General features: G+C 36.1%; 1 long non-coding RNA gene across 1 annotated transcript; it reads right to left on the bottom strand.

The window, feature by feature from the left end:
• Positions 1-2,067: 2,067 nt before the first annotated feature.
• LOC132636101 (uncharacterized) lies at positions 2,068-3,788 on the bottom strand. Its single transcript, XR_009581044.1, has 3 exons — positions 3,575-3,788; positions 2,909-2,955; positions 2,068-2,192 (listed from the first exon to the last, which is right to left on the bottom strand). It is a non-coding gene; the product is annotated as an uncharacterized LOC132636101 (long non-coding RNA).
• Between the last annotated feature and the right edge of the window lie 16,005 nt (positions 3,789-19,793).

Raw genomic sequence — 19,793 nt, 5'->3', positions numbered from 1 at the left:
AATCTTACAAGTTTTCTGGGGAAACAAGGTGACGGCTTTACATGTGACAAAATAGCTAGATAAAATAACTCTTGATGAGTTTATCGAGAATATGAGGACTCACAAAATGCGAAAGAAAAGAAGAGTCAGAGTGTAACAAGTTCTTCGTCCTTAAAGCCACCATTGAAGATTATGAATGAAGATATGGATCCCACCTTCTTTGCTAGAAAATTCAAGTGATTAATGAGAGATGCTAAAGGCAAAAAGAACAATGTCAACAAGTCAAAAATTCTAGATAAGAGAACTGGTGTTACATATGTCAGTGAATAGATTACTTGGTGAGAGACTTCCCATTATGAAAGTTGAATGGAGATATGTAAGGATGGAAAAGGAAAGAAAAGAAAAGAAAGAAAATGTAATAGATTCCTGATCGAAATAGAGCTGAAAGAAAGACTGCTCGACTGGCTTTTCCTTACTGTATGAGATGATAGTGAAGATGAAGATATGAAAAAAAGGACAACGATGAAATCATGTCATTGATGGCTCTAGTAGATACAAGCATAAAAGAGATGAAAGAGTTCTTGCAATAATGACATGAGTGACTCAGAAACTGAAGAAATGGTCGATGAGGCTAGAGTTAGATAGAGCAACCAAGATTAGTATTTTGATAGTGGTTGATCCAGGCACATGACAAGGCAAAAGAAATTTTTTCTCTCACTAATAATTTTTCAAGGTGGAAGTGTAGCATTTAAAAATGATAAAAAAGGAGACATAACTGAAATTAGTAAGATAGACAAGTCACCCACTAAAGCTATAGATAATTGTATACTATGTTGATGGCCTCAAGCACAGTCACATAGGTACCAGGTGTGTGACAAAGGTAACATGTAAGGTTTAAATCTGCTGAATGCATTGTGCCTAAGTTAAACACGGGGAAGGTGCGTTCAAAGGGAAGAGACATAATAATGTCTCTAAGGCATCCATTATGTCTCAAAATTAACTAATCTTCATAAGCATTTTGGAAAATGATCCCTTGCTATGGCACAAAAGGTTAGGACATGCAAGCCTTATACAGCTAAATAAAATTGCACATAAGGACTTAGTGGTAAACTTGCCTAATATCAAGTTCAAGGATGAGAAAGTTTATGATTCCTGTGTGAGTGGAAAGCATGTCGAATTTCCTTCAACCTAAGCCTAAAAGAGGGTATTTTGATGATTTGAATATCAAATTGATATTGAAATTTAGGTTTGAACTCATGGGATTACGGGTAACATAAAATCGTATTCAAGTTCGTATTTTGACCTCAAGGCTTGAGTTTGACTTTTTGGTTGAATTTGATTTTGAATTCATTTAATGTGAAAGTATGGATATTGTTGGACTCATTTAACCCTATGAAGTAGTCTTTTGAATAGATTGAGAGATTTAGAGGCTCTAAGGAAATGAAAGTCTATTTGAGGAGGGTAGGGTGTTGTGGACCAAGGTAAGTTACAATTTTGAGATCGAAGGGGGATATTTTCCAAAATAAATATAACGTGTGGCATAATACACATTCAAAATGTCACGACCCAACCCCGTGGGCTATGACTAGTGCCCGACCTGGACACTCGTATACGTACATGTTAGATATAGTCAAGCTGAAACTAAAATCAATATGGAAACTTGTAAAAGAACTCCAAAGGTTCACAACGTCATCATATATACATATATCCAAATAACTGGTCTCCTGAGGAGTCACAACTGATCAAAACGTAATATGATACGTAAGCCGACAAGGCTGCCACAATATATCAATATGATACGCAAGCCGACAAGGCTGCCTATACATATCGTCACCATACGCAAGCCGACAAGGCTGCCACTACAGACGAACATATCCATAACACATCGTGTCGACACAGCTGAACAAAACTTATACACAACCCACACATATGTCTACAGACCTCTAAGAGTATCGATAGCAAAATATGACGGGACAGGGCCCCGCCGTACCCCTGGATAAACACACACACACACACACACACTCACATATATATATATATATATATATATATATATATATATATATATATATATATATATATATATATATATATATATATATATATACATCATAAGATCTGTACCAAAAGTCTAGGCTCCGGAACAATGGAGCTCTCCAAGACAGCTGAGTAGAAGTCCTATGTTGAAGGGTCACCAAACCGACTATCTGTACCTGCGGGCATGAGACGCAGCCCCCCGAAGAAAGGGGGTCAGTACGAGATATGTATTGTGTATGTAAAGCATGAAATACAATAAAGAGGATCATGACTGAAATAGGATTACAGGAGACAAGTATAATATCCAGAATACCAAAACACTTGCCTTATGAAACATTAATCATGCATGTCAATATCATATATCATACCCGGCCTATTACGGGACTCGGTGAATCAAGTCATCATATGTCATTCTTGGCGCCATAATCACATCATCATATCATCATATCATCATTTATATATATATATATATACCGTACCCGGCCCTCTAGTGAGGGACTCGGTGAACAATGCAGTGAAACTGTGCACGATAACATACCCGGCCCGGGACTCGGTGAAAGACATATTGAGGCATGCATGAGCAGAGTAGTGAGCAACCATATACAAACTCAATCATATCTGAGACTCAATAGAGTAATCAAAACGAACTAACATTTGGAAATCAAGACAATAGTCACATCAAGTACCTTTCGAATGTCACTATGGATTATATCAAAATAGAACTTCTGGAATCATATACACGTATCAAGACATAATGAAATAACTTCTGGAAATCAAGAACATTAGCCATCCTAGTGGCTCTAAGAATAGGAACTTCTTTGGAATCATATACACGTCGTCTGTTTGTTTCATAAAGATCATGCCAAAAGAAAGAAAGGATAACTTTACATACCTGTTATAGGTTAACCGTAACCAAGTTTGCTTCGTCGCCCCTTTAGCCTATTTAATATAAAAGTAACGCTATCGTTAGTAAACTTTACTTTCTAGTTCATAAATCTACAACCAATCACTTATAGGAATCATTCTTTAGTTCATACTTTCCTGATTAGGATTTTTGTTAGTTAAGAACTTAACAGAAATCGGGCAGCATTTCCCATATTATAACTCGCCTAACCCGAACTTCCAGTTAATCTTCTGTTATCACAGCAATACCAACAACAACAGTAATAGAAATATTCATATCAAATCCTTACAATCCAGCCCATAAACAACTCAAACAACCCAATAACCTTCCTTAATCCTTTTCCAATCCAGATCATTAACATTTAAGATTGTACACCAAACAAACCAACATGCGCTTTGTATACGATACGTTATACACTTCTTTCTTCCAAATTTAGAAGCCATATCAACGACAACACGACAACAACACGAACAACAACATATGAACATAAACCATACTTTTAATCTTTCAACTCAACAATTCCATATAACGACCACAACTCCTAATATCAACGAATTCATGCAATTTCTTACTTCCAATTTCATCTTATACAATTTTAATCTTTCCATTACAACACCATTAATCCAATTATACCATCAAATGAGAAAATCTTACCTTAATTTAATCGGAGCAAATTCTACACCCACTTGCACCAATTGCACTATTTCTGTTCCTCAATTCAATACCCAATGTTGCTATCACCTCCTTGGACTTGCAAATTACCTTAGAATTAATCTAAACAAGAACAATTTTTTTTTTTAGAGACCATGGCTGGCCGAGAGTATGGCAGCCATGGCTATGCTTTTTCTTTCTCTTTCTCTTAAGCTTAAAACTTGTAAAATGAAAATGAATTGCTCCATTTGGTCATGACATAAATATATATATGGTGTCCCTCCCTTGGACACGTGCCACCCCTAATGACTCATCAATTTTGTTGTTTTGATTTGTATATATATTTTTTAAAAACTAAAGAATCGGGTGGGGCCCACCTTAGCTATATAATTAGCTAACTTAATTAATTTTAATCCCCGCTTAATAATCTAATCATGGTTAGTTAATCCCTAATTTCCATTAATATTGCTTTACTAATTGAAATTTATATCAAATCGCGCACTAATTAAAATCGAGGATTAAAAGCACTTTATTTCATATCGCAAAATAATCTCGTCCTTAACTTATGTCGATTAGCTTACGAATAATTCGACATACAAAATACGGGCATAACACAAAAGACGAGTTGACGAGCGCTTACGCATACACTGATTGACATGCTGGGGTGTTTGACAGCTGCGTCTGTTTTCTATGATTCTTTTCTATTGCATGATTGATTGAGCATACTTTGTTGTTAAAGGTAGTGTTATATGCATTGTTTACATGCTAGAGTAACATTACAGGTTGTCGTGTATTTCGTATTACATGGTTTAAGCTGCTCTAGTCATGCACTAATTATATGCCTAAATGCTTGAATATATATTATTCATGAGTTTAGTTAATGAGTCTGTGTGATCTGCGACTTGGGTGTTAGTGGTAAATCTGATGAATCTGTGTGGTTCACGAATTGCGTGTCATCGATTATGGTCCCCACCTGAGATGAGATTTGATCATATGAGTTTAAGGACTTGGATGCGAGCTGGGTATGTGTGTGGATATAGATCCATGTCTCTGGAGTCACTGTATTCTGAGCACCCAAAGCAGTGTGCACACGGTTGGGAGTACTGGTTTTGGGACAAATAGGGGGAATTAGTATCACGTGCATTTGACTCACTGACTCATATTACTTGTATATCCTCTTATACGTTGTATCGCTGCAGAAATTGCTATGTTGTTTTGTTTGGTTTACCTTATATTGTTCATTGTCATTATCTGTTGAGATTACATTTAAATGCATAGGTTGATACAGTAGGTATTTTAAAATCAACCATCAGGACTTCTTTAGTGTGGTTAATCGATGATACTTACTGAGTACTCGTGAATTTAAGTAACATGATGCACTTTTTGTACAGATTCCGATTCATGTGGGGACGGTGTTCCTGAGCTGACATAGAGCTTAACTTTGAGATTTCATGGTAAACTGCTTGGCTAGCTGGCAGCGCCGTGGACTCCTTCTTATCTTATTTACAACTATTCTATTTCCATTCACACAATGTTTCAGTTTGAGACTTATGTATTTATTCTATTTTAGCTCTTGAGTCATAATGCCGGTTCTTAGGGTTATTATTATGATTTTCCGCTTTGTTGATATTTTGGCTTCTTATATGACTAAATGATTGTTTTGAAAAGCTTATTATTGTTCTTAATAATGGAACTGGTTTGTTTATGCCATTGGTGTGCCTACCGGGTTGGAATGTAGTGTCATCACGGTTTAGGTAAATTAGATCGTGAAAAATTAAAATGTGCTAAACTTTGACGCAGACTAATAAACAACAGCACGGTAACAAATTATTTGGCCTTGTAAAAAAGAATAATAAAATGGCTAGGCTAAGAGTTTCCTTTATGTGCTGTATCAGTTCTTTAGGAATCAAAGGCTAATATTCCATTTCAAAAAATTTACACAGAGTCTAATATCATGAGAAAAAAATATATGTTTATAGAGAATTAATAATGTCATATGTAGAACAACTTATCATAAGGGAACAGGGGAGTCAGAAACGAGGTAATGAAGTATGCAAATAGAAATTTGGAAGGGAAGGTAAGAGTTTAAAAGAAGTTTATAAAATTTGAATTTTTCTTGAAGGACAGTTTTAAGTGAATATCACTTGTCTTTATCAGATGCAACAACTGCATCATTGATTTAAAACCTCGTGAAAGCTAAGTTGAACGACGAGGGAAAAACATGACAAAAATTATAGCCATTTTTTCATGATTTTGTCTTCAAGACTGTCCAACTCATGGGAAAAGTAAAACCTTAGGTAAAAGAGAAAGGATAAGGTCTTGGTTGTGTCACTTGCCCTGAACTAATGACTAAATAAGCAAAATGTGTTCCAAGTTGTCCCTCGTGCAGGCCACTTCTAAGGTATGTCTTAACTAATTAGCAAATTTTTGTTATAATCATCCCGTATACAGTATCCACGGATCGAATCATCCAGTGTTGCAAGTGTAGGACCCGTTAAAGTGAGAAGTTCTTCCTACCAAAGATTTATCTATTCTCATGATTCGAATTCGAGACTTTTGATTAAGCTAGCGTTTGATCATAGATTTTGGATAAGGTTTTGAAAGTTTATCTTCAAATATCTGTTTGGCCATAGATTTTGGATTAGATTTTGAAAATTTGTCTTTAAAAAAAAAGTGTCAAAAATTGGTCGAGACCAATTTTTTGGTTTTTGAGACTTCTACTCACAAAACTTCAAATTTTTTCAAGTGAAATGCATGTCCAAACACAATTTCAAATTTCAACTTCAAAATTTATGACCAAACGGGAGCTTAAGGTAAGAAGATCTCACCTAATTCGTCAGACTCCTTGATGATACTAAATAAAAAGTTCACTATAAAAAAGGAGTGCTAAGAACTGAAAAAACAGCAAAGAAAGTGGTAAGACAAGAAGAAAAAAATGTAATATGAAGTAGTGCATAATTTAATTCGACCTTTTTCCGAAAAGGGTATGAAGAATAGAAGATGATGGATTGTGAACGTACGCAAAAGTATAAAAGGGTATCTAAATTGCATAAGAATTCTACAAAAAAAAAAAAAAAAAAAAGGCATGAGGCGCATGCAATCCAAGAAAGTGGATTTTCTCCTTTTTCCCTTTTTCACCCGTGAAACCTTTCTGCCCATAATTCCCAATTGTCTAATAGGCCCCATTTGCAGAAAGCATATATAAGATGCTTTTTGTTACAATAATTTAGGAATTCATCATTTCACAATGTTTTCACCCTTTTACTAATTTGAAATCCAGTTAATTTCAAAATAGTCACTCAACTCCCATTTTATTGCATCAGAATTACTAAATGATTTCTTGTAATAAAAATATTTTCAATTTTGTAATAGAAAATAACCCAATTTTGACTAAATATCACAAAAAATTATTGGGAAGAAACAAAGGAGATATGGCAGAAGTGGACATAATATTATTTCTATGATACCTAGGCAAAGTTGAGTGATTTTTTCTTGTTACAAAAAATAATTTAGCAACTTTCTGTGATAATTGGCTTTATTACAAAATTTTTTTTAGTAATTTTAGTACAAGAAAACAAAAATGGTTATCCGTAAAGTTAATGGGAAATCCTATCCCAACCACCCATCAAATCCTCTCAGGTTATGGATTTTGTTTGCATGCCTGACAGTACTCTATTAGATGATCCATAGTCTGATTACGGAATTTGGGCTAGATATTTTTAGCATTTGAGTAATCAGTGCTCATATAAATGGTTCGCCTGGCGAGCAGTGTTAATTAGCGGTGTTAGTCACTTCTAGAGGATAGTATGAGATGACTTTTTTTTGCGCGAATTGCCCTTCATTTGGGGTGGTCTTTAATTTTTGCCCTTCAAATTGGTGGTCTTTAAGTTTTACCCCTCGTCTAACACCCCGAGGTTGTGGGTTTGAACTCCAGCTCATTAAAAATAAAAAATAAAAAAAATCGCAAGGCGGACTTTGCAAAATTCTGCCTTAAGGCAAGGCAGAATTTTGCAAATCTGTCCAGCTAAGGCAGAATTTGGGCTGCACAGACAAAATTTCTGCCCATGCAAATTCTGCTTGTGCGGCCCAAATTCTGCCTGAAGGGAAAAATTTAAAGACCACCATTTTGAGGGGTAAAAATTAAAGACCACCCCCAGTGAAGGGCAATCCTGCAAATTGCCCATGAGACGTGACATGACGTTATGTCAACATTTTTTTGCGCGGATTGCCCTTCTTTTGGGGATGGTCTTTAAATTTTGCCCCTCATATTTGTGGTCTTTAAGTTTTGCCCTTCGCTTGGAAAGGTGGGCGAATACCTGAGGTTTTGGGTTCAAACCCCCGCTCAAGCATAAAATAAAAAATAAATTTCGCAAAGCAAGGTTGGGGGGGGGGGGCATGTATGCCGGATCCGGCGTACACGCCTTAAGGAAAAATTAAAGTTATGTCGGATCCAACATAATTAGAAGTCTGCCCCATAATGCAGAACTTTTTCTTAAGGCATAGTTTAGTTATGCCTTATGGGGCAGACTTTTAGTTTAGGCATAACCAAAAGTATGCCCCATAAGACAGAACTTTTTCTTAAGGTATAGACTTTGCCTTATTTAGTTATGCCTTCAGGAAAAGTTCCGTCTTATGGGCATACTTTTAGTTATGTCTTATGGGCACACTTTTAATTAAAGCATAACTAAAAGTATGCCCCATAAGACGAAACTTTTCCTTTAAGACATAACTAAAAGTTTGTCTTAAAAAGTAATATATATATATGCTCAAGGCAAAGTCTGTCGAAGGGGGCAGAGCGAAATTCAAATTCTGTCTTGCAAAATTTTTTAAAAGTTTTGACTGAGCGGAGGTTCGAATCCAAAACTCATAAATTTTAGGTGAAGAATAAAAATTAAAGACCACAAATTTGAGAGGCAAAAGTTAAAGACCACCTCAAAGAGCAATTGCCCTTATGTCAATGACTATATGGGCTCCAAAGTAAAGTTATGTTCAATAAAGTTTATAGCGTAATGAACTCAGTTTTCAAATGTCATGCTTTTAATTAATAATTATTGCTTTCATAATTGTATTTTATGAAATGTCTTATAACACTTCGCTACTATACATTATTCGTGTTTTATAAAGTTTCATTCCAACCTTATCGGAAGGGGTCAATGACACCTACTAGATAGGATTTATGAATTGTACTCAGCCCTTTAGCATTGTTATTGTTGTTTTGTGCAGATATTGTTGTACACGAAATTTACATAAGGGAAAAGGGTAAAAAATAACTCTCTACTTTGTTTTAATGGATAAAAATATCCTCCATTATAATTTTGGGTCATTTATGTCTCTGCCGTTAGGAAAGTTAACAAATATACCCTTCATTTGACGGAAATTTTCAAATTGATTCAAATAATTCGATTTCACAAAACAATAACCTACTCTCATGTTTTACCCGGCCCGACCTAAATAACTAAGTTTCCCTTCTCTGATGATAATGGCAAAACAGAGCATAAATCACACTACGCAAATAGCAATTAAAGCTACTGATTTAACAATTATATTTAGTACTATCCTAACAACGGGCAATCTACAACAGAGAAACGGAAATCTTGATTTCGTCAAATGACCACCAACAGAGATTCATAACCATGCTTTCACGGTACCAGGGAAATAAAGCTATTTAACCGAAACTTAAGATCTCATAGGAAAGCTTAGAGTCAGATTCATGTACATACATTTCTACTACTTAGAAGAGGGAGTTTGGTCGTCCATTGATGGGCCCCATTAAAAAAAAAAAACTTTTGGGCCCTATAATAAAACAGGCCCTAAAAAAAATAAAAATTGTGCATCTCATATATATTAAACAACAACCAATATTTAAAGAAAATTATGGGCCCCATATTAAATACCAACCAGTATTATAAAAAAAAAAGTGAATCCCATATTTAAAAAACAAACAATGTTAAAAAAAAAAAAAAGTGGGCCCCATATTAAACACCATGCATATTCGTAGCAAACACTAATATAATAAAGTTTTAGATACGGAGCACAAATTACAATGTTATATCAATCGTGTTTTGAACATAGTACATATAAAAAAAAATTATAAAAAAAAAAATTGTGGGCCCCATATATATTAAACAACAACTAATATTTAAAAAAATGTGGGCCCCATATTAAACACCATCCAGTATTAAAAAAAAGGTAGAACCCACCACATCCAAACTCACGGGAAAAAAAAAGTGAACCCCATATTAACAAAATTAAGTAATATTAAAAAAAAAAAAGTGAATTCCATATTAAAAAAATAAACAATGTAAAAAAAAATTGTGGGCCCCATATTAAATACCGTGCGTATTCGTAGCAAACACTAATATAATAAAGTTTTAAATACGGAGCACAAACTACAATGTTATATTAATCGTGTTTTGAACATAGTATCCCATATTGACAAAATCAAGCAATATATAAAAAAAAAAAAAAAAAAACCCATATTAAAAAAATAAACAATGTCAAAAAAAAAAGTGCAGACTTTGTATTCTTAGCAAACACTAATATAATAAAGTTTTAGATACGGAGCACAAATTATAATGTTATATCAATCGTGTTTTGAACATAGTATATATATATATATATATATATATATATAAAAAACAATTGGGCCCCATATTAAACAGACCCATTAAAAAAAATTGTGGACCCTATATATAATAAACAACAACTAATATTAAAAAAAAAAGGTCCCATATTAAACACCATCCAGTATTAAAAAAAAAAAAAAAAAGTGGAACCCACCACATCCAAACTCACGGGAAAAAAAAGTGAACCCCATATTAACAAAATCAAGCAATATTAAAAAAAAAAATTGTGGGCCACATATTAAACACTGTGCGTATTCGTAGCAAACACTAATATAATAAAGTTTTAAATACAGAGCACAAATTACAATGTTATATTAATCGTGTTTTGAACATAGTATCCCACATTGACAAAATCAAGCAATATATAAAAAAAATAAAAAATGAATCCCACATTGTGGGCCCCATATTAAACACCATCCAGTATTAAAAAAAAAGTGGAACCCACCACATCCAAACTCACGGAAAAAAAAAAGTGGATCCCATATTAACAAAATCAAGCAATATTAAAAAAAAAGTGAATCTCATATTTAAAAAACAAACAATGTTAAAAAAATATGTGGGCCCCATATTAAATACCATGCATATTCGTAGCAAACACTAATATAATAAAGTTTTAAATACGGAGCACAAACTACAATGTTATATTAATCGTGTTTTGAACTTAGTATCCCATATTGACAAAATCAAGTTATTATGTTCACTAAATATACTTAAAATATTTATATTTTAAAATAAGATAGAATTTAATGCAAAAGACAACATGACAAGTAAAATGAGCTAAACCGAGAATATTTACCAACAATTAAAAAATAGTATTTCTTCGTTTAGATAGAAAATCAATTTCTACAACAAGTCTTCTCTTTTAAAAAATATTAATAAATTTGCCGATTTTGTATTCGTAGCAAACATTAATATAATAAAATTTTAAATACGGAACACAAACTACAATGTTATATTAATCATGTTCTAAACATAACATATACTCTCTCTCTCTATATATATATATAAATATATATAATCACTATTCAAAGACAACTACATACACATAAATGCACTATAATCTAAAGTGCGCACGGGCATAAGTCGTCTAGTTATCTTAAAAGAGTCAGATTCATGTACATACATTATCTTAAAACCTACAGACGTGGTATCTATTAACTTATAAAAAAAATCCATGGACAGGTTCATTACAAATGGAGATCTAAAGCATGGTTTCAAAATTTGTTCATAAAATACACACACCTATCTGGGTGAATCTTGGATCCGGAAGGTAATTTCAACTCATAAGCAATAGAGCCCAGCTTGCGTAGCACCTCATAAAGACCAAAGAACCTCATAAAGACCAAAGAACCTCGTCGACAGTTTCAAATTCCGGCGAATAGCTACAGAACTTTGACGATATGGTTGCAATTTCAAGAACACCCAGTCCCCTACTTCAAATACTCTCTCGCTTCTTTTGTTATCCGTATAATGCTTCATCAGATTCTGAGCCATGATTAAGTTGTCTTTCAACACTTTATCTAGCATTTGACGGTCACGGAGCACCTGATCTACGACGTCAAGTTTTGTTTGAGCAACCAACTCTAATGTGGGTTGTGGGGGATCGTAGCCGTATAGAGCCTTGAACGAAGACATACCTAGAGAGCTATGGAAGTTGGAATTGTACCAAAACTCCGCTTGTGCCAACCATTTACTCCAATCAGAAGGTTTATGCCCAATCATACAATGGAGGCAAGTTTCCAAACAACGATTCAATCTTTCTAATTGTCCGTCGGTCTGGGGTGGTAAGAAGAACTAGGTTTTAGGTTAACTTGTAGGCCTTTAAACAATTCCTTCCAGAAATTGCTAACAAAAATTAGATCACGGTCTGAAATGATAGAGTTGGGTAGGCCATGTAATTTACAACCATTATCTAGGAATATTTGTGCTAATTGTGGATCAGTATATGGGTGGGTTAAGGCAAAGAAGTGGGAAAATTTAGTGAATCTGTCAATGGCTACCAGGATGGAATCTTTACCTTTGGATTTAGGCAGGCCAGTAATAAAATCCATGGCCACATGCTCCCAAGCCCTTTTTGGAACTGGTAAGGGTTGAAGCAAACCTTGGTAAGAAATATTTTCATCCTTATTTCGTTGGCAAATTTTGCATTCCTTGATTTTTTTCTTCACATCTTCTAATAAACTAGGCTAATAAAATATGTTTCTAATTCTCTATTGAGTAGCTAGTACCCCTGAATACCCCCCCCCCCCCCCAATGGGGTGGAATGCAATTATGAGATTAATTTCTGCCTTAGTTGTCCATTATTACCGACCCAGACATGACCTTGATGTCTAAGTATTCCTTGTTGCAACTGGACATCGGGGATTGAATTTGGATTAACACTGAGCTGGGCTATGAGGTCTTGGGCCTGTTGATCCCTTTCATAACTTGAAACGACATCCAAAACCTAACTTGGTTGCACAGCAGTGATTCCATTATAGTCAGCTTCATTAAATCGTCTGGATAATGCATCAATAACAATATTCTCAACCCTTTTTCGAAATTGAATTTCATAACTAAGGCCCAATAATTTTGTCACTCCTTTATGTTGCAATGAAGTAGTAATACGTTGATCTTTTAAGAATTTAAGGCTAAAATGATTGGTCTTGATCACAAAATGGTTAGGTTGCAAATAGTGGCGCCATTTCTTGATTGCATATCGTAATGCTATTAGTTTCTTTTCATACGTTAACAATCCCAAGTGTTTTGGGCTCAAAGACTGGCTAATGAATGCAATGGGCTTGCCCTCTTAGGCCAGAACTTCCCCAATTCCTCGACCACTTGCATCTACTTCAGCCACAAAGGGCAATGTGAAGTTTGGTAAAGCCAACACCAGAGCTTAAACCATTTCTTGTTTGAGGTCTTCAAATGCCTTAGTAGTTTCATCATTCCAGCAAAATCCCCTTTTCCTTAACAAATCCGTTAAAGGCTTACTAATAGAAGCAAAACCTTTAATGAATCTCCAGTAATATCCCGTAAGGCCCAAGAACCCTCATAGTTCTCTAATAGTTTTTGGAGTGGCCCAACTCAACATAGCCTTCACTTTTGCATTACAGTACTAACCCCGATGGTTGAAATTATGTGGCCAAGGTATTCAATGTGGTTGAGCAAAACTGCATCTGGACTTCTTTGCAAATAATTGGTGTGTTTGTAAGAGGTTAAACACAACCTGTAAATGCCTTACATGGTCTTGCAATGAAGTGCTATGAATTAAAATGCCATCGAAAATACTAGCATAAACTTTCTCATAAATGGGCCAAATATGTGGTGCATTAGGGCCTGAAAAGTGGCAGGGGCATTAGGTATCCCAGATGGCATTACCCCAAATTCCCAAAGCCCATGATGAGTACGAAATGCTGTTCTGTACTCATCACCCCTCTTCATACGAATCTGGTGATACCCTAAACATAAGTCCAATTTAGAAAAATACTGAGCTCCAAATAGTTCATCCAGCAGATCTTCAACCAAGGGAATGGGATATTTCCTTTTAATGGCGATTTTCATTAAGTTTTTGATAATCCACATACATTCGCTATGAGGAATCCTTTTTCTTCACTAGTAAGACAGGTGAATCATAAGGAGATATACCTATGGTTACCATTTTTGTCTTAAGCATATCTGCCACAATAGCTTTAATGGCATTTTTCTGGGCAAATGAGTACCTGTAGGGACACAGATTGATAGGCTTTGCCCCTGGTATCAACTCAATTACATAATCGTTGGGCCTTGATGGTGGCAGCCCTTTTGGCTCCTGAAATAGCCCATGAAACTGGTCCAATATCCCATCACCTCCGCAGGAACTACTTCTTGCTTGTCATTGTCACTCAACATCCTTAATTGGGCTACATAGTTACATTGGCCCGTAAGCAGTAGCCTATTAATTTTCTTAGCATCCACGTTTGTAATTGGGCTTGATTTCTCATGGCCCAAAAAGTGCACCATATTAGAGTCCTTAATAAATGTAACGCTCAAGGGCTTAGTGTATAGCACAATTGGGGTGACAGTGGCAATCCAGTCGATTCCCAACAAGATATCACAACCCCCCCCCCCCCCCTCCCCCACCTTCAATAATTAGAGATCAAAGGCAAATTCCAAGTCCTGCATTTTCCATGTGAAATGCTTGCTAACCTTTTATGTCCACACAAATTGGCTATTGGCCTTGGCAAATTTTCACTTGGGCTTGCAATGACTTTCACCAACTGTGAGTCCACAAAACTATGTGTTGAGCCACTATCCACCGATACCATAAATTGTTTTTTCTTAATCCAGCCCGATAACCTTATGGTCGAAGAAGCCTTTGTGTGTCCCAAAATAGCATTTATGGAAACCTCACAATGCTCTTGCTCCTTTTCTTTTTCCTCAGCATTTTCATCGGGAAGAACCTCTTCGGCGTCACAGAAAATTTTTCCCTCTATGGTATTTAATGACTTGGTGTTGCATTGGTGTCCGGGGTGATACTTATGAAGGCATTTGTAACAGAGGGTTTTGTCCCTCATTTCATCAATAAACATCTTTTTAGTGGTCGAGCTACGGATATTAACCACATTTGAGCTTTTGGTAAGGTTAGAATATGTATTGGGTCAGGGATTTGGGTTTTGAAATTGGGGGCCCATTGAGAGTACATGTTATATCCCGTATTTTTGAACGTCAGATTATTTGCTGAGGTGGGACCCACACATCGAGATTGTTTTTTGGGACATCTAAAAAAATTCATATGAATCACATATGAGAAGTTAAACACGACTCAAGAAGGACCCTTGGGCCAAATCAAAGTGGAAGTCCTCCAAACGAATATTTTTAAGAAAACGTTTTCGGGTGATCTGACTTCAAGGGGCAAAAACGGTATTATAAGTTTGGAATTTGGAAAAGTACCAAGAAATAGAAGTTGTAGATAATTGAATTAGCTTTCCAACCATAGGTCGTGGGTCCCCAGGTGACGTCGGTACAAGGAGATATGAACGTTTTAAGGTCGAAAGGTCAGTGGGCTAGGTCCAACTCGGGACCAAACCGAGTTGGCCCAAAAAAATCAAAAAAATAATAAGGCCCAAATTTGTGAGGCCCAACCGGCCATGGTTATGGCCCAAGCCAATATTAAATAAAATTTGGCCAATAAAAGGATGACTAAGTCATCCTTATCACAATAAGTTCTAGAGGTTTCAAGAAAAGAAGAGAGAAAAGCTTAAGGCCATTTCGGCCATAGAGAAAGTCCATGAGAAAAAATGATAAAAATTCTTCAAAAATCAATCCCTACCAAGTAAAGGGTGCTTAACAAGGTGGAGTTGTTGTTGGAGCAAGAAAGATTCAAAATCATACAAGTTGCCAAGTTGTAGTCAAGTGAGAAGTTGAAGAAGAAAGGTGAGTTTTGATCTTTCTTTATGTGTTATGAATGGTTTATATGTGTTGTAGTATGTTAAAATGGATGAAATTCATGAAAGAGATAAAAATAGGGGTGTGGCCGTGAGGTATGGAACATGTATATGTGTGTAGAAATTGTGTTTTAATTAATTTATCTAGTGTTTGGTTGTTATTGTTGTGAATGATATGTGGAAAATGGAAGTTGAATAAATTTGGAGAGGTTGTAGTGTGTATGCTTGATGTTGGCTGTGTAGTTGTAGAGTAATATGGAAGAAAAGGAGTCAATTCTATTTAATGTTTTGGTTGTAGTTGAATTGTGGATGCTAGATTGCTAATGAATGCATAATAATCTTGTGAAGTTGAAGTAGGTGGAGGTTTGTTTTAGAAGTTATGTGAATTGAATGTAATGTTCTTGCATGCATGGAAGGTAATGTGGTTAGTATGATGTTGTTGGAATATAGATCATGAGGTTATGATTGTTTTCATTAAAGTTAGAAAGTTTTTGGAAGAAGTAGTAAGTTGATTGAATATGGAAGTTGTTAGTATTGTTGTTGTTGGAATTGTGGTTGATATTTTGGTCGGGTTTGAATTCCCGGGATTGTTGTTGATTGAAATTAGCCAAGTTGAACTTGGTGGGATGGAGTATTTATAGGGGAAGTGCTGCCGAAATTTCGGTAGCCAAATGTTTCCTTAAGAATTCAACTCTAAGTATCCTAATAAGAGTTTTGGTAAACATGACCAATTTGCAGATTTTGACGAGATTGCAACGTGAATTCGGAATAGCAAAAGAAGCGGAAAGAGGTATGTAAGGTTTCACCCTTATTTCTATGGCATGTCTTAGACGGAATAAGTTGGGTACGCGTCTCGGGGACAACTCTCTTCCCCGGAATCCGCATCCAAAGTTTTCCACTTTTTGTTCAATAGAATTGAACTAGAAAGTGTGCAAATGATGGAAAGACCTCTTAAACCCCTAGAACTTGCATAAGTGGGACCCGATTAGCCTAGGACCCTCACAAGTAATGACATGACACGTAATATATGTAAATCATATACGTCACCCCATCCGGCCCGAGGTGGGCCCGCTACTCTCGGATTTTTCCTTACAGTCTTGCTTGACTTACTTGAAGTGAATCCAAAGGGAACCTTTGATCCCGATTTCGTTACCAAATGATAAATACTATGACTCCTCTAACGAGGGCAATTCCATGACGATAATGATAACAATGATGTTAGATAAGAGAATATGCCTATGATACGTACTACCGGAACGACTCTATGACTAAGATGACTAAGCTAAGTATCTTATGTAAACATGAAAATGATAAACTAATTTTTGAATCTTATTTATATTTCCTAACTATGACTTTATTTTCTAAAAGATTTCAAAGTCTATGAACTGTCATCTATGATGCCCCGATTTCATTCTACGTTTACTTTAATATTATTCCCCGTTGGTAGTATCACCTTAAAATACTCATTCCTTCAAGGTGATACAAAGCGATCACGAGTATTCTATAATATAATTGGAGGTCACCGACCTTACGTCACTCCGATGACTACATGATTCTTCTTTGGGCTTTCCTGCGTGCCTATGAGACATATGTATATAGGATACGTAAATGCATATAATACATGTAAATGTATGTAAGATATGTGTATATATGTTTAAAACATGCACATGACGAAAGAGCTAGAGCGCTATAGACGCTGATGTACCTACACGACACACGTATATGTATATGATAAAAGAGCTAGAGCGCTATAGACGCTGATATATGTACATGATATATGCATGTGTATACGGGGAAAATGGAGGTAAGGGCAGAGCGTTATGAACGCATATCCACCTGATCAGTTGGCATTACATGATATGATATCGTCCCGGACGCGGGATGCCCGGACGCGGGATGTGTATATTTATGGTTAAATGGATCGGCTGCCGACGCCTCGGCAATATGAGATGTCCTATTTTATATGTATATGTATATGAACAAGGAAAGATTCTTAAAGGAAAGCTAAGTACGCATGGCACCTGCCAAGGGTATATATATATACAGGTTATGTTTCTACCTCAGGACATGTGCTATTATTCTCTTATGTCGTTATTTCCGTTTTATACTTTCCGTATGCTACTATTCATGCCTTACATACTCGGTACACTATTCGTACTGACGTCCCTTCTTGTGGACGCTGCGTTTCATGCCGCGCAGGTCAGCAGACAGGCGGATTTGATCCTTAGAAGCTCTACCAGCAGTGTTGACAGTGCTCCAGTTATTCCGGAGCCTCACTTCCTTGGTACTATTTTGTGTATATATATTCGGGCACGGCAGTACTCAGCCCTTTCTATGTATAAACGTACTATGTCTAGAGGCTCGTAGACAGATATGTACAGTCAGTTAAGTATAGTTAGGTATATGGTGTTTTGGCATGCTAATGTTGATGTATAAGTGATAACGAAGTTTATTAGTCTATGTTCAGAATGACGCCGCTAATGTTAATGTTCAAAAAAAAAATGGCTCTGTTTACATGGCTTGCTAAGAGGTAAAGGTAAAACGATAGACAAGGGGTGCTCGGTACAAGTATCGGGTACTCGTCACGGCCCCTAGACGGGTCGTGACAGTACATTTGCTGGTATAGGGCTTTAAAGGATTGTTCATGCAACTTGGTACAATTATAAGCTTCCATTAATGATTTTGAGTTTGCATACTTCACTAATGGCATTATATCTGGCTTAAGTCCACCTATAAAACATTCCACAAAGTAATTTTCCCTTAATTACAGGTTATTTAAGGAAATTTGGCAATGTAGCTCTTCAAAACACCTTTGGTAACTCTCCACATCGCTAATCTGAATTAACCTATTAAATTCTGATGCAACACTAACGGGTCTGCAATTTCCAAATCGTTGACACATATCTATGCAAAAACTGGCCCAACCCACACGTCCTCCTCTATTCAGGACATAACTATCAAACCAATTGTCAACATGGTACTTCAAATGTATAGCCATATATATCATTTTCATCTCTTACGAAATTTGATATAGCTCAAAGAACTTGTTACAATGACATATCCAAACTATGCGAATTTATGTCGCTGAATTTTGGGAACTCTAATTTTGCTAACAGAATTTTTCACTAGTTGAGATGGGAGCCATACCAATCTAACCCCGAATGCAGAGGTCGACTATAGGGCTAGTGATAAAAGGATCCAAATGGAAGCATTGGAGTGTAAGAATAAGGTTGATTAAAGGGCTTAGAAAAGGAGTTGAGCTGGGATATTGGGCCGGTGTTTGTGAAGGAGATTGTAGGGCTATAGGCCAAGGAGGTGTAGTTTGGGTTTTGCAAACTGCAAACGTTCGTGAAACCTTGTAAAGAATAAGGTGTGGTGATTGGGAGAGTGAAGGCTAAAGCTGAAAGGTTCAAGGGTAGAGAAGGAACAGGGTTTTAGGTGGAAGAAGAAGTGGTGTTTATGGGGAAAGGAAAAGGAGTTGATGATTGCATCATTCCTCATGAAACAGAGTGAATAGCTGAGGGTGGTGAGGAAGAGTTTGTACGATAGTTACCTTCCACTGAGGATTGACCCGGATCTAGATTAATAACACCTAATCCAACCGATGCTGGTGAGTTCATCGGTGTTGAAAGACCAAAAGGTTCAACCATTTTCATGTGAAGCTTCATCTCCTCCACATTCTTTGTAGATTCAACAAACTCCATCATTTTTTCTTCAAAACTAACCTTCTTGACCTCCATTTGATCAAGTTTCTGTGTTGTTGATTCGATAAAAGCTTAAAGCGGAGATTCAATTTTTTATTATTATCTCATCTTCCGAAGCAGATCTCTGTTTATCCACCATCGTTTGCCAAGATGAAAGGCTCTGGATACCAATTGTAACACCTAGGGCTAAACCTAGCTCAATGAAACAGTAATTGCAAGAAATAAATGGAAAATTAATAATGAAGATAATATTTCATAATTCAACAACACACCTTTGTACAACCAGCTGCATATTTAAAGGACACAGAGAATAACAGAACCACTAATAACAGGACACGTGGACTTCTAGATATTTACTCAGGCCATTACAATCATGGCTTAGTAGACTCGGACTAACAGTTAATATAAAAAATCGGGCCAAGGTCCAATTCGTAAGTAAGGCGACCCTCTTATCAATTAGGCCCAAGAGCGGACTCGATCCCAACAA

Source organism: Lycium barbarum, chromosome 1 (assembly GCF_019175385.1).
Source record: "Lycium barbarum isolate Lr01 chromosome 1, ASM1917538v2, whole genome shotgun sequence".
NCBI classification, from domain to species: domain Eukaryota; kingdom Viridiplantae; phylum Streptophyta; class Magnoliopsida; order Solanales; family Solanaceae; genus Lycium; species Lycium barbarum.
Note: the sequence above shows the minus strand (reverse complement) of the source record. Positions and strands in the feature narration are given on the sequence as shown.